The sequence below is a fragment of the Hemiscyllium ocellatum genome, chromosome 45 (assembly GCF_020745735.1).
Source record: "Hemiscyllium ocellatum isolate sHemOce1 chromosome 45, sHemOce1.pat.X.cur, whole genome shotgun sequence".
Classification (NCBI taxonomy): domain Eukaryota; kingdom Metazoa; phylum Chordata; class Chondrichthyes; order Orectolobiformes; family Hemiscylliidae; genus Hemiscyllium; species Hemiscyllium ocellatum.
The window spans coordinates 27,761,605-27,777,366 of NC_083445.1; positions in this window are offsets into that span (position 1 = coordinate 27,761,605).

A 15,762-nucleotide genomic window follows, 5' to 3' on the forward strand; every position below is an offset into this window, starting at 1 on the left:
CAGAAGAGCCAACCACAGTGCGGTGGGGTTGGGGTAGGTCAGACCAGATAGGAATTGCAGTTTCCTTCGCTAAAGAACATTAGTAAACCTGATAGGTGTTTCCTAACAGTCACCAATGGATTCATCATCATTATTAGCCTCTTAATGCTAGACTTGTAGTGAATTCAAATTGTGTCATCTGCTTGGGGAAGATTCAACCTCAGTTCCCCAGGACATGACCTGGGTCTCTGGGTTAACAGTCCCGTGATAATACCACTGGGCCATTGCATCCCACTAAATTGGAAGGAATTCTGCAACTAAGAATTATTTTCTTTAAGATGTCCAATTGAGTATTTCATTTCACCCTTCTTTGAGCTACATCTTTCTGGCAATACTATCATTCCTTGTCTTGTGTGTCATGTCTTAAAAATGTTTCTTTCCCCCAATAAAAAAACCTTTGAATGTTTCAGTACAGTATTGATGCTGTTGTGTAAAACACGCCACTCACTTGTTGGAGGAGATAACTGGTGGTAGATTAAACTGAGGGTCTCCACACCTCAGGCAAGAAGGAACATTGAAGAGATGAGCTCTCCATCATACCCTCAGCTGGTACAGGATCTGAACCCATGCTGTTGGTGTTACTCTGCATCACAAACCAGCTATCCAGCCAACTGAGCTGCACTGAAGTATTTGCTGTGCATTTGCAATCAAAATAAAGGATTTCCTCCATGTGTGAGTGAAATGGAAGAGTCCAGGCAATTTGAGATAATTCAAAACTCAGGAGAACAGTGAAACCACTGAATCGCCTGAATTTGTGAAGTGTATGATGATGTAATGTTGGGAAATATCATGTTTGTAAAAATATTTGTATACACAAGGTGTAACAGTAATAATGAAAAGTAAAGCATGGGAGAGGTCCTGGACATGATTCTAAAAGAGTCAACACTGAGCAGTGCCATCAACATGAAACATGATGATGCTGTTATAGGGGTTCATGGACTCAAACTTTAAAAACTCCTCTCGGAAATTGTAACCTAAGGTACAATGACTGCATTCATTTGAAAATCTGTAAAAGGCTTTTATTAGCGAGTTGAAGCAATAGCTCCTGATCACTGTTTAGAATCATTTGTTGATGTGACCACCCCAGATATTATTGTACCCAGGAATCACAGTCAGCAGTGTGTAATGATACAGTATTATGTTTCATTCACAGACCTTACTGAGTGTAACACTGGAAATCACACTTACTCTCCTTCAGCTGGGACATTTCTTCCTACGTTCAGCGATGAAGCTTTAAGTCTGCTCAGAGGCTCCTCAAGCTGCAAGAATATCAATGAGAAAATCTCAAGGAATTGTTGAAGCATAGAAAGTAATTCATGCCAGCTCTGTCCAAGAGAAATACAGTCGTTTCTCACTCTCCTGCCTTGCTCTATCAAGTTCTTTCTCTTCAGCAGCTTATACAATTCTCTTTCGAAAACCATGATTGAATCTGCCTTGCTGTGTTCTTCCAGCCTCCTGCCTATCTATTTTGGGATTCTAACACTTGCAGTGTTTTTGTCTCTAACCGACTTGGTCAAATTCTCCAGCAGTACACTCCAGAACTGAACCGGTCATTGTGGAAGCCTGGTAACCCATGGCACTGTTAGTTCCTTTACTATTTGTCTAACCTGACATTGTCACTCAGATGAATAATCTCTTCCCATTGACTCTGTTCATGCTTCTCAAAAGTCTGAACACATCGTCAAATCTCTAATAGTTTCAGGAGCCACATTTTAGATCAAGTGGCACAATTTGTAGAACAAGATCAGTCTTGCCTTTTTATTAGGTTATCATAGAACCATTGAATCCCTACAGTGTGGAAACAGACCACTCGGCCCAACAAGTTCACACCGGTCCTACGAAGAGTAGCCCACCCAGACCCATTCCCCTACCCTATTACTATCCATTTACCCCTGACTAATGCACACCTAACCTTCACACCCCAGAACACCATGGGCAATTTTGCTCGGCCAATTCACCTAACCTGAAAATCTTTAGACTGTGGAACTAAACCAGAGCACCCAGAGGAAAACCACACAGACACAGGGAGAATGTGCAAATTCCACGCAGCCAGTCACCAAGGCTGGAATCGAACCCAAGTCCCTGGCACTTAATGGCAGCAGTGCTCACCACTCAGTCACCATTCCACTGGAAAGCATTGGGAGAGATCCTTATAGGTGAAATCAATAAAAAAAAGTCTATTGGTTGGTGAACTACCTTTTAACTAGAAGTCTTCAACTGAAAATGGACACCAGTTCAGCGAAGGGATAGGTTCAGAACCCTTTGTGCAAACCGTTTTCAGACATGTCATCAGAACATGGTAAATGGGTAGAAGTGGAGTTCACAGCTGCAAATGTGTTGCTGGTCAAAGCACAGCAGGTCAGGCAGCATCTCAGGAATAGAGAATTCGACGTTTCGAGCATAAGCCCTTCATCAGGAGTTCACATCAACTTTTAAAGGGGGCTTGGTCAGATATTTCAAAACGAAAATTAAGAAAATACAGGGAGAAAGATCAAGGAACAGAACAGTGCGGTCCTGAAGGAAGGTTCCACCTGAAACGTTGCAGTGTCCACCAAATGATATTCCCGGGCCTGCTGTGTTCTCCCAGCCTCCTACATGTCTGTTCACTGGAGCATGAGCAGCCACAGACAGGAAGGTCCATGTTGGATCAAAGAGAAGAATTAACATCCCAAGCAACAGAAGGCCCAGGGTTGGGCTTATGCAGAATGGAGGGATATCCACAAAATAAGACCCAGTCTCATTTTGATCTTTCCAATGTAGAGGAAACCACATCACTGCAGCAGCAAATGCAGTGCATTACATTGAAAGAGTTACAATTTCACTTGGAAAGGCGATTTGGAGCCATGACCAGTCCACATTCTAGGGAGGATGTAATAGCACTGGAGAGGGTGCAGAAGGGATTTACCAGGCTGGTGCCTGCACTGGATTGTGTCAGAAATGAAGAGAGGTGGGACAGAGTGGAATTATTTTCTTGAGAGCAGAGGGGTCTAAGAGGAGTCCTGATTAAGTTAAAGGTCCAAATTGGGATCACAATAGTGAGGTGCTTGTTTCTGATCGGTAATGGGGGTTGCGAAGGCTTCAACGATATCTAACTCCTCTTGAAAACATTCAATGTTTTACTGGAACTGCTTGCTGTGAAAGAGATTTCCATAGGATCACCACTGTCTGGGTGAAAAGATTTTGCCTCATCTCTGTACGAAATGTCCAATCCTGTATTGGTAAACTGTGCCCCCTGATAGTGGACTCCACCACCATTGGGACCCTCCCTGCATTTACCCATTCTGTTTGAATTTTATAGGTTTCTATGAGAATCCCCCTCATTTCTCTTACTTTCAGTGAATATAGCCATAATGAATCCAATCTCTCTTCATATAAATCAGCCTGTTAAAACTTTCCTGCCCTCCCTCCATTTCCAGAACATTCTTCCTCAGCTAAGGAGACCAAAACTCGACAGAGTACTCCAGGTGTGGTCTCACTCTGGCCCTGTACAATGGCAGGAACACATCCCTGCCCCTGGGCTTGAATCTTCCCCCAATGAAGGCCAACATCCTATTTACCTTCTTCACCTCCTGCTGCCCCTCCATGGTTACCTTCAGCAACTGGTGCACAAGTACACCCAGGTCCCACTGCACACTCCCCCCTCTCCCAATCTATTACCATTCCAATTAGAACCTGCCTTCCTGCTTTTGTGCCCAAAGTGGGGAACCTCACATTTGTCCACACTACACTGCCTCTGTCATACACCTGCCCACTCACTCAGCGTCTCCAAATCACCCTGAAGCTTTGAAGCCACCCAGCTTTGCAGCATCTTCAAACTTGATGATATTACATCGAGTCATTGAGGCCGAGAGCATGGAGACCGGCCCTTCAGCCCAAACTGGTCAGTGCCAACCAAAATATCGAATCACACTAACCCCATTTCCCTGCACTTGGCCCATATCCTTCTAATCCTTTCCGATCCATGTGTTTGTCTAAATGCCTTTTTAATGTTGTTAATGTTCCCACATCAACCACTTCTGCTGGCAGCTCATTCCATACGCATACCACCCTCTGTGTAAAAATGTTGCCCCTCAGGTTCCCTATTATTCTTTCCACTCTAAACTTAAACTGATGCCCTCTAGTCCTTGATTCCCCAACCCTGGTAAAAAGACTCAGTATATTCACCCAATCCATGCCTCTCATAATTTTATACACTTCTATAACACCCCCCCTCAGTCTCCTACACTCTAAAGAAATCAGTCCTAACTTTTCCACCCTCGCCCTATACCTCAGACCATTGAGTGCTGGCAACATCCTTGTAAACATCTTCTGCACTCTTTCCAGTTTACTAACATCCTTCCTATAACAAGGTGACCAAACCTGAACACAGTACTCCAAGTACAGCCTCGCTAACATCCTGAATAACTGCAACCTAACTTCCCAACGTCTATACTCACTGTCCTGACTGATGAAGGCCAGTGTGCCAAAAGCCTTCTTCACTGCCCTGTTTACCTGTGACTCCACTTTCAGAGAACCGTGCACCTGAACTCCAAGTTCTCCCTGTTCCACTCCACTCCTTAAGGCCCCACCATTCACCATGAAACTCCTACCCTGATTTGACTTTCCAAAATGCAACACCTCACACTTATCTAGATTAAATTCCATTTGCCATTTCTCAGCCCACTTCTCCAGCTGATCAAGGTCCTGCTGCAATTTTTGATAACCTTCCTCACTGTTCATGGTACCGCCTATTTTAGTGTCATCTGCAAACTTACTAATCATACCTTGTACATTCCCATCCAAATCATTGATATCGATAACAAACAGCACTGGGCCCAGCACCGATCCCCGAGGCACTCCACGAGTCACAAGCCTTCAGTCCATCAAGCATCCTTCCATTGTTACCTTCTACTTCCCAACATCAAGTCAATTATGTACCCAGTTTGCCAGCTCCCCCTGGATTCCATGAGATAGATTAGATTACTTACAGTGTGGAAACAGGCCCTTTGGCCCAACAAGTCCACACTGACCCGCCGAAGCGCAACCCACCCAGACCCATTCCCTTACATTTACCCCTTCACCTAACACTACGGGCAATTTAGCATGGCTGATTCACCTAAACTGCACATTTTTTGGGGGGCTGTGAGAGGAAACCGGAACACCCGGAGGAAACCCATGCAGACATGGGGAGAATGTGCAAACTCCACACAGTCAGTCGCCTGAGGCGGGATCTGAACCCGGGTATCTAGCGCGGTGAGGCAGCAGCGCTAACTCAAATTTCTGTGACCATATGCATGTCCAGCAGTCTCTTAAATATTCCCAATGACCTCGCTTCCACAACTGCTGCTGGCAACGCATTCCAAGCTCTCACAACTCTCTGCGTAAAGAACCCGCCTCTGACATCCCCGCTATACTTCCCGCCAAACAGCTTAAAACTATGACCTCTCGTGTTAACAATGTCAGCCCTGGGAAAAAGTCTCCGGCTATCAACTCTATCTATGCCTCTCATTATCTTGCACACCTCAATTAGGTCCCCTCTCTCTCTTCTTTTTTCCAATGACAAAAGTCCAAGTTCAGTCAATCTCTCTTCGTAAGATAAGCCCTCCAGTCCAGGCAGCATCCTGGTAAACCTCCTCTGAACCCTCTCCAAAGCATCCACATCTTTCCTATAATAGGGCGACCAGAACTGGACACAGTATTCCATGTGCGGTCTAACAAAAGTTTGATAGAGGTGCAACAAGATCTCACTGCACTTAAACTCAATCCCCCGGTTAATGAAAGCCAAAACACCATATGCTTTTTTAACAACCCTGTCCACTTGGGTGGTAATTTTAAGGGATCTATGTACCTGCACACCAAGATCCTGATATTCCTCCACACTGCCAAGAATCCTGTCTTTAATCCTGTTCTCAACTTTCAAGTTCGACCTTCCAAAATGCATCACTTGGCATTTATCGAGGTTGAACTCCATCTACCACCTCTCAGCCCACCTCTGCATCCTGTCAATGTCACACTGCAGCCTACAACAGTCCTCCATACAGTTAATGACACCTCCAACCTTTGTGTCATCTGCAAGCTTGCTAACCCATCCTTCAATCTCGTCATCCAAGTCATTAATAAAAATTACAAAGAGTAAAGGCCCAAGAACAGAGCCCTGTGGAACACCATTCACCACTGACTTCCAGGCAGAATACTTTCCTTCCACTACCATTTGCCGTCTTCTGTCGACCAGCCAATTCTGCATCCAGACAGCTAAATTTCCCTGTATCCCATTCCTGCTGACCTTCTGAACGAGCCTACCTTGGGGCAACGCATCAAATGCCTTGCTGAATTCCATATACACCACATCCACCGCTCGACCCTCATTAACTTGTCTAGTAACATCCTCAAACAACTCAATAAGATTTGTGAGGCATGACTGCATTTAATCAAGCCATGCTATTCCAGATGGTCATAAATGCTATACCTCAGAATCCTTTCTAACACCTTGCAGACGACAGACGTGAGACTGACTGGTCTGTAATTGCCGGGGATTTCCCTATTTCCTTTCTTGAAAAGAGCAATTACATTTGCCTTCCTCCAGTCCTCAGGTACGACTCCGGTGGAGAGCAAGGATGCAAAGATCTCCGCAAGTGGTGATGCAATCACATTTTTCGCTTCCCAAAGCAGCCGAGGACAAGTCTGGTCCTGGCCTGGCGACTTGCCAATCTTAATGTTTATCAAAATTTTCAGCACATCAGCTTCCTCAATCTCTATCTGTTCCAGCATGTTTACCTGCTCCTCAATGGTTTCATTCACTACAAGATCCTTTTCTTTAGTAAAGACAGAAGCAAAAAACTCATTTAGGGCTTCCCCTCCCTCCTCAGACTCTATGCACAAGTTCCCTATGCGATCCCTGATCGGCCATACTCTTTCTTTGATCATTTTCTTATTCCTCACATATGTGTAAAATGCCGTCGGATTCTCCCGAACCCTTCCTGCCAAGCCTTTTTCGTGCCCCCTCCTGGCTCTCCTCAGATCATTTTTGAGCTCCTTCCTCACCTGTCTGTAATCCTCCAGAGCTGAGCAAGACCCTTGCTTCCTCCACCTTACGTAAGCTGCCTTCTTTCTTTTGACGAGAAGCTCCTCCGGTCTCGTCATCCAAGATTCCTTTATCTTACCCCTTCTTGCCTGTCTCAGAGGAACACATTTGTGCATCACTCGCAACAACTGTACCTTAAACAGTCTCCACATGTCTATATGGAACAATTGCTTCAAGTCCATGCTACCCAACTCATGTCTGAGAGCATCATAGTTTCCTTTTCCCCAATTAAATATTCTCACATTGTGCCTGCTCCTCTCCTTCTCCATAGCTATGTAGAATGTGAGGCAGTTGTGGTCACTATCACCAAAATGCTCTCCCACCGCATGATATGACACCTGCCCCGGCTCATTGCCGAGCACCAAATCCAAAATGGCCTCTCCCCTCGTCGGCCTGAATTCTCTATTCCTGAGATGCTGCCTAACCTGCTGTGCTTTGACCAGCAACACATTTGCAGCTGTTAATGTACTGCGTTAGGAAACCCTCCTCAACACACCTTACAAAAACAGCTCCTTCCAAACCATCTGCTCGAAGGAGGTTCCAATCAGTATTGGGAAAGTTAAAGTCACCCGACTACATTCACACTTTTCCAAAATCTGCCGACGTTTGCTTTCTTCAATCTCCCTGCTGCTATTGGGGGCCTGTAGTAAACCCCTAATGAGGTGACTGCTCCCTTACTGTTCCTAATTTCCACTCATACTGACTCACTACCCAGACCCTCCTCGACAATGGCAACTTCTGTAGCTGTGATACCCTCTCTGATTAGCAGTGCTACACCCCTTCCTCTTTTCCCCCCTCCTTATTCTTTTTAAATGTTCTAAACCCTGGAACATCCATCAACAATTCCTGCCCCTGAGAAACCCACGTCTCTGTTATAGCCAAAAGATCATAGCACCAGGTACTGATCCATGCTCTAAGCTCATCACTTTTATTCCTGATACTCCTTGCATTAAAGCAAACACATTTTAACCGATCCCTTGGTTCTTTCCCAGGAACTTCCTTCCCACTGGCTGACCTACCTCATGCTATTGCCTCATGTCCATCAACTCTCACCACCGGTGTACAGCTCAGGCTCCCACCCCCCCCCCCCCCCCTGCCATACCAGTGTAAATACTCATGAACCACTCGAGCAAACCTTCCACCCTGGACATTGGTTCCCTTCCAGTTCAGGTGCAAACCGTCCTTCGTGTACAGGTCCCACCTTCCCCAGAAGGCATCCCAATTATCTACATATCTGAAGCCCTCCCTCCTACACCAGCTGCGCAGCCACGTGTTAAGCTGCGCCCGCTCTCTATTCCTCGCCTCACTATTAGATTTACCTTACATGAGGATCAATGGTCGGCACAACATTGTGGGCTGAAGGGCCTGTTCTGTGCTGTACTGTTCAATGTTCTATTTACTCAGTCTGGGTGGATCAGATGGGCGTTGCTGAGGGATGGACGATAAATCCTTCAATCTTCTTATTCTTTCTTCCGTCTCTGTGGGAGTAGTGCAAGAACACTGCAGGACTGTAAACATCAATAGTGTATGTACCTGTCAGGCAGGAAAGAGATGGTCGTGTGAGGGAACCTTGGTTGACGAGGGAGGTTGAATGTCTAGTAAAGAGGAAGAAGGAGACTTACATAAGGTTGAGGAAACAAGGTTCAGAAAGAGCGTTGGAGGGATACAGGATAGCCAGGAGGGAGCTGAAGAAAGGGATTAGGAGAGCTAAGGGAGGGCATGAAAAATCTTTGGGGGTAGGATCAAGGATAACCCCAAGGCCTTTTATGCGTATAGGAGAAAGATGAGAATGACAAAAACGAGGGTAGGTCCGATCAAGGACAGTAGTGGGAGACTGTGTGTTGTGTTGGAAGACATAGGAGAGGTCTTGAATGAGTATTCTTCAGTATTTACAAATGAGAGGGACCGTATTGTTGAAGAGGAGAGTATGAAAGGAGTGGTAAGCTAGAGGAGATACTTGTTAGGAAGGAAGATGTGTTGGGCATTTTGAAAAACTTGAGGATAGACAAGTCCCCCGGGCCTGACGGGACATATCCTAGGATTATGTGGGAAGAAAGAGAGGAAATTGCAAAGCCGTTGGTAATGATCTTTTCGTCTTCACTGTCAACGGGGGTGGTACCAGGGGACTGGAGAGTGGCGAATGTTGTGCCCCTCTTCAAAACAGGGAATAGGGATAACCCCGGGAATTACAGGCCAGTTAGCCTTACTTCGGTGGTAGGCAAAGTAATGGAAAGGGTACTGAGGGATAGGATTTATGAGTATCTGGAAAGACGCTACTTGATTAGGGACAGCCAGCACGGATTTGTGAGGGGTAGGTCTTGCCTTACGAGTCTTATTGAATTCTTTGAGGAGGTGACCAAGCTTGTGGATGAGGGTAGAGCAGTGGATGTAGTGTACATGGATTTTAATAAGGCATTTGATAAGGTTCCCCATGGTAGGCTTATGCGGAAAGTCGGGAGGCATGGGATAGTGGGAAATTTGGCCAGTTGGATAGAGAACTGGCTAACCGGTTGAAGTCAGGTGGTAGATGGTAAATATTCAGCCTGGAGCCCAGTTACAAGTGGAGTTCTGCAGAGATCAGTTCAGGGTCCTCTGCTGTTTGTAATTTTTGTTAAAGACTTGAAAGAGGGAGTCGAAGGATGGGTCAGTATATTTGCAGACGATACGAAGATTGGTGGAGTTGTGGATAGTGAGGAGGGCTGTTGTCGGCTGCAAAGGGACTTAGATATGATGCAGAGCTGGGCTGACGAGTGGCAGATGGAATTCAACCCTGCCAAGTGTGAGGTTGTCCATTTTGGAAGGACAAATAAGAATGCGGAATACAGGGTTAACAGTAGGGTTCTTAGTAAGGTGGAGGAGCAGAGGGATCTTGGGGTCTATGTTCATAGATCTTTGAAAGTTGCCACTCAGGTGGATAGAGCTTGTAAGAAGGCCTATGGTGCATTAGCGTTCATTAGCAGAGGGATTGAATTCAAGAGGCATGAGGTGATGTTGCTGCTCTACAAGACCTTGGTAAGGCCACATTTGGAGTACTTTGTGCAGTTCTGGGCGCCTCACTTTACGAAAGATGTGGAAGCTTTGGAGAGGGTGCAGAGGAGATTTTCCAGGATGTTGCCTGGAATGGAGAATAGGTTGTACGAGGATAGGTTGAGAGTGCTAGGCCTCTTCTCATTGGAACTGCGAAGGATGAGGGATGACTTGATAGAGGTTTATAAGTTGATCAGGAGAATAGATACAGTAGACAGTCAGAGACATTTTCCCCATGTACAATAGAGTGTTTCAATGGGACATAAATTTAATGTGAAGGGTGGAAGGTACAGGTGGGGTGTCAGGGGTAAGTTCTTTACCTAGAGAGTGGTGGGGGCATGGAATGCGCTGCATGTGGGAGTGGCAGAGTCAGAATCATTGGTGACCTTTAAGCGGAAATTGGATAGGTACATGGATAGGTGCTTAATCTAGGATAAATGTTCGGCACAACATCGTGGGCCGAAGGGCCTGTTCTGTGCTGTATTGTTCTATGTTCTAGTGTTTATAAAGGAAGATAGTGATAAAGTAACAGACCAGCTGCATAAGGTGACTAGAGGGGAAATTTCCAGAGACAATAAACCAGTGTGCAATATTTATTGCCCATTGAGTTTGTGTAATGTTGCTTCTCGTTTTATGTGCACTGTTGTCAAATCCTTTCCATAATCATTCATAATCATTGGGAATCATTCAGAGCATCGAGACTGCAGCTCAGTAACAAGAGGAAGTAATTCTTTCCCCGGGCGTCAGTTACAGAGGGACAGGAGGTGGAAATTCTGCTTCTTGAGCCTGTTATGCAGTGACTACTCGTTTTAAAATACTTCTGGAGAACAATAGTCCTGACATAAATTTTAAAGTTCAAAGTGAGTCAGGCCAACTTTGAACATTTAACGTTGGCACTTTGAAAAGCTGCTTGGGAGAAGCTCGTGGCAGGAAAGTGGGAGACCTTCAGAAATCACAGTCGAGAGAGAGTATGTTCCTGCTCATGAGCAGGGCAAGGCCGGCATGTGCAGGGAATGCTGGATGGCTAGCGGAATTGAGGCTCTGTTCAAGAAAAAGATGGAAACACATGATAGGTATAGAAAACAGGGATTGAGTGAAAGCACCGAGGAGGGCAAGGGCTGTAGGCTAATACTCAAGAGGGAAATCAGGAGGGCAAACTGTGGACCTTTCAAAAAGAGGGTAAGGGACAATCTAAAGAGATTGTGCAAATACATTAACTTCACAAGAGTAACTAGGGAGAGAACAGGGCCCTTTAAAGATCAGCAAAGTGACCGATGTGTGGAACTACACGAGATGGGTGAGATACTAAATAAATATTTTGCATCAGTATTTACTGTGGTGAAGGATATGGAAGGTAGAGAACTTGGGCAATGAATAGTGATTTCTTGAACAGTGTCCATATTACAGAGATCTAACCTTCCAGAAAAGCCTTACCAAAGGCTTCATCCAGTTCCCTCAACTAAATCAGGAATAAACATGGTGAATAACTGGTTTCCCAGCACTGATCCCTGGGTAGCTCACTCATCACTGTGTGCAACTTGGTAAAAAACCCATTTATTCATGCTCTTTGTATCTTTTCTGACAATGCAGTTCTCTATTGATGTCTGTGTACCATTTCCACTCCCATGTGCTTTAATTTGACATGTTCATCTCTCACATGGGACCGAGTTGAAACTTTAACTGGCTCTGTCTCATCAAGTCCATTAATTACATCCCAAAACCTTCCAGTAGATTTCTCAAGCATGATTTCCCATTCCCAAATCCAGACGAAATTGGTCTGATGGTGACAATGTTTTCCAAGTGCTGTGGTCTTCCATCTTTTGTACCCTTCCCATGCCAGGAGACCCACATGCAAGCTGCCTTGATTTCTCCCTTCAACAGGGACTGACTCAGCCTCTCTTAAAGCTGTCCAGCTTCCAGAGTTTCACTTCATCTTTCACTTCACTCTGTGCCTTCAGATGTCAAGTATCACAAGCTTCATCAAAGAATGGGTATCAACACACATCCAGATCCTTCCTCCCCCATCATCCTCTCAAACTACCTGTCTTCCTTGAATTCCATTCCTTGGCTGGGTATTCACAATCGCTTCTGACCTGATGCACTCTGATCCTCAATTCTCTGTCTTAGTAAAGACCTCAGTTTACACACCTTACATATCAACCTCAACAATGCGAAGATCTCTTCTGTTGTCTCCATCTCCATGCCCACTTGCTCGATCAGGATTATCCCCTCCCAACGAAAGCAACCCCTTCACTCATCTCCAGCAATCTCCCTTCACCTGGGCACCAAGCACTCCCCCTACAAGATCACCAGTCTCTTTTAACTGAGACTCACTGCCGTGAGGGTTCTGCATCAATCTCTCTGCTCGTCTCCCTCTCCCACTTGTGTGTCTCCCTCTGATCCTGCTGCACCCTCTTCTCTGAAGTCCACCCCAAACATTGCCACCATGTTGCTGTTGTTGCTTGACATACTGACCTCTGCCCAGCAAAGGCCAAAAGGCAATTCCTCTAACCCCACCTTGGGCCATGACATCACGACTAAACTTCAAGCAGTGGTGAACAATGTCAACATTGACCTCAGATCCTGCACAGAACGTTAGTATCACAGAACGGTGTGTTTTATCCTCCTTCCCAAGATCCATACTTTAGAACTGTCCTGCTCTACCGACTGTTCAGCCTGTTCCTATCCCACTGAACTTCTTTCTTCCTATCTCTCTCCCATTTCTCTCCCTTTGTGCATTCACATTGGACTTCCATCCTTCTGACGCTTTTCATCACCTCAACCATTTTTAATCTCCAGTCCTGTGGGCTGAACCACACCACTACACTATGGCTATCCAATCTGTCTCCACCTTCATTCCCAGCACAACAGTGTCAGAGCTCCCTGCGTCTTTCTGATACAGTGGTCCAACTAATACCTATCTACCACAGGGTGACCCAAGCTGAACTTGTTTTATTTATTCATTTTGTGGGATGTGGGGGTTGCTGGTTGGGCCCAGCATTTATTGCCCTGTCCCTAGTTACCCCTTGAGAAGGTGGGGGTGAGCTGCCTTCTTGAACCACAGCAGACTACCTGTTGTGGGTTGACCCATGATGCCCTTAGGGAGGGAATTCCACGATTCTGACCCAGCGACTGTGAAAGAACTGTGAAATATTTCCAAGTGAGGATGGTGATTGCCTTGGAGGGGAATTTGAGGATGGTGGTGTTCCTATGTATCTGCTGCCCTTGTCCTTCTATATGGAAGTGGGCATGGGTTTGGCGGTACTGTCTGACGATCCTTGGTGAATTTCTGCCGTGCATCTTGTAGACAGTACACACTGCTCCTGATCATCAGTGGTGGAGGGAGTGGATGTTGTGGATGTGGTGCCAATCAAATCAGCTGCTTTTTCCTGGATGGTGTTGAGCTTTTTGAGTGTTATTGGCGCAGCACTCATCCAGGTAAATGGGGCGTATTCCATCCCACTCCTGACTTGTGCCTTGTAGATGGTAGACAGGCTTTAGGAAATCAGGAAGTGAGTTATTCCGAGCCTCTAACCTTATCTTTAGCCATTGCATTTATGTGGTGAATCCAGTTGAGTTTCTGGTCAATGATAACTTCCAGGATGTTGATAGTAGTAACATTATTGAATGTTGAGGCGCGGTGGTTAGATTGTCTCTTATTGGTGACGGTCATAGTCTGGCATTTGTGTGACACGAATGTTACTTGCCACTTGTTAGCCCAAGCCTGGATATTGTCCAGATCTTGTTGCATTTGGACACAGACTGCTTCAGTATCTGAGGAGTCGTGAATGGAGACGAACATTGTGCAATCATCGGCAAACATCCCGATTTCGGACCTCCTGATGGGAGGAGGGTCATTGATGAAGCACCTGAAGATGGTTGGGGCTTCGACACTGCCCTGAGGGACTCCTGCAGGGATGTCCTGGAGCTGAGAAGGCTGACTCCAACAACAATGACCATCTTCCTATGTGTCAGGTATGACTCTAACCAACAAAGAGTTTGCTCCCTGATACCCATGTTTGCTAGGGCTTCTTGATGGCACACCTGGATGGATGCAGCCTTGATGTCAAAGGCTGTCACTCTACCCACACCCACCCCCAGCTTCCACCTCCACCCTCCACCCCCCTGAATTCAGCTCTTTTGTCCATGTTTGAACCCAGGCTGGAATGAAGTCAGGAGTTGAGTGATCGTGGGGTATCTCAAACTTGGGGTGTCACTGAGCAGGTTATTGATGAGCAGGCGCTGCTTGATAGCACTGTTGATGACCCCTTCTCTCACTTTACTGATGATTGAGAGTAACGTGATGGGTCAGTAATTGGCTGGGTTGGATTTGTCCTGCTCTTTATTTATAGGATATACTTGGGCAGGTTTCCACACTGTCGGGTAGATGCCAGTGTTGTAACTGTACTGGAACAGCTTGGCTAGGGGTGCGGCAATTCCTGGAGCACAAGTCTTCAGTATATTGCCGGAATGCTGTCAGGGCCCATAGACTTTGCAGGATCCAGTGTCTCCAACCCTCCCTTAATATCACATGGAGTGAATCAAATTACCTGGACCCTGGTATCTTTGATGTTAGTGATCACTGGATCATCCACTGTTAACTTCTGGCTGAAGATTGCTGTGAGAGATACAGCCTTATCTTTCACACTGATGTGCTGGGCTCTTCCATCATTGAGGATGGGGATATGTGTGGACCCTCCCCCTCCAGTGAGTAGCTTAATCAGCCACCACCATTCATGACTGGATGTAGCAGGACTGCAGAGCTTCGATCTGATCTGTTGGTCATGGGATCGCTTGACTCTGTCGATCACTTGCTGCTTATGCTGTTTGGTAGCTTCACCGAGCAGACAACTCATGCCCAGATATGCCTGGTGCTGCTCCTGTCATGCCCTCCTGCACTCTCCATTGAACCTGGATTGATCCCCTAGTGTGATGGTAGTTGTTAAGTGGAGGATATTCCGGGCCATGAGGTTACAGATTGTGCTTGAGTATAATTCTGCTGCTGTTGATGGGCCACAGCACCTCATGGATGCCCCAGTCATGAGTTGCTAGATTTGTTTGAAGTCTGTCCCATTTAGCATGGTGATAGTGCCACACAACACGATGGAGGGTGTTCTCAATGTTAAGATTGGACAGTGTGATGGTCCCTCTTACCGATACTGTCCTAGACAGATGGAACTGCAGCTGGCAGTTTGATTAGGATGAGGTCAGGTATGTTTTGCTCCCGACTCATTCTGGACAACCTCAGCATCAATTTCCCTCCCTTCCTCCAAGCTAAAAGTATGGCTCCAGGTATCCACATGGAGCTTTCAGTCAGGATGGCCTTTGTGGGGATGTGTGGAGCATTTATTAATCCAGTCCGATCTGGTTACCCAGCCTCATCTCTTTTTTCCTGGACATGCCTGACGTTGTCCATTCCCCGAGCTGCTCCCAATGGTACATTTCATTGTCTTGTTTCCATTTTCTCCCCTTCATTCAGTTTCACCTGGTCACTTTGGACCAGACCCCGCCCCCAACACAGTTCGGCTCTGGGGCTCTTTCCGAACAGGACCTGCAACCTGGATTTTCAATTTTATGAGTTACTTTTCAGAGCATGGCTAACTCAGGGAGTAAACCCAAAACCAATGTTACTGACC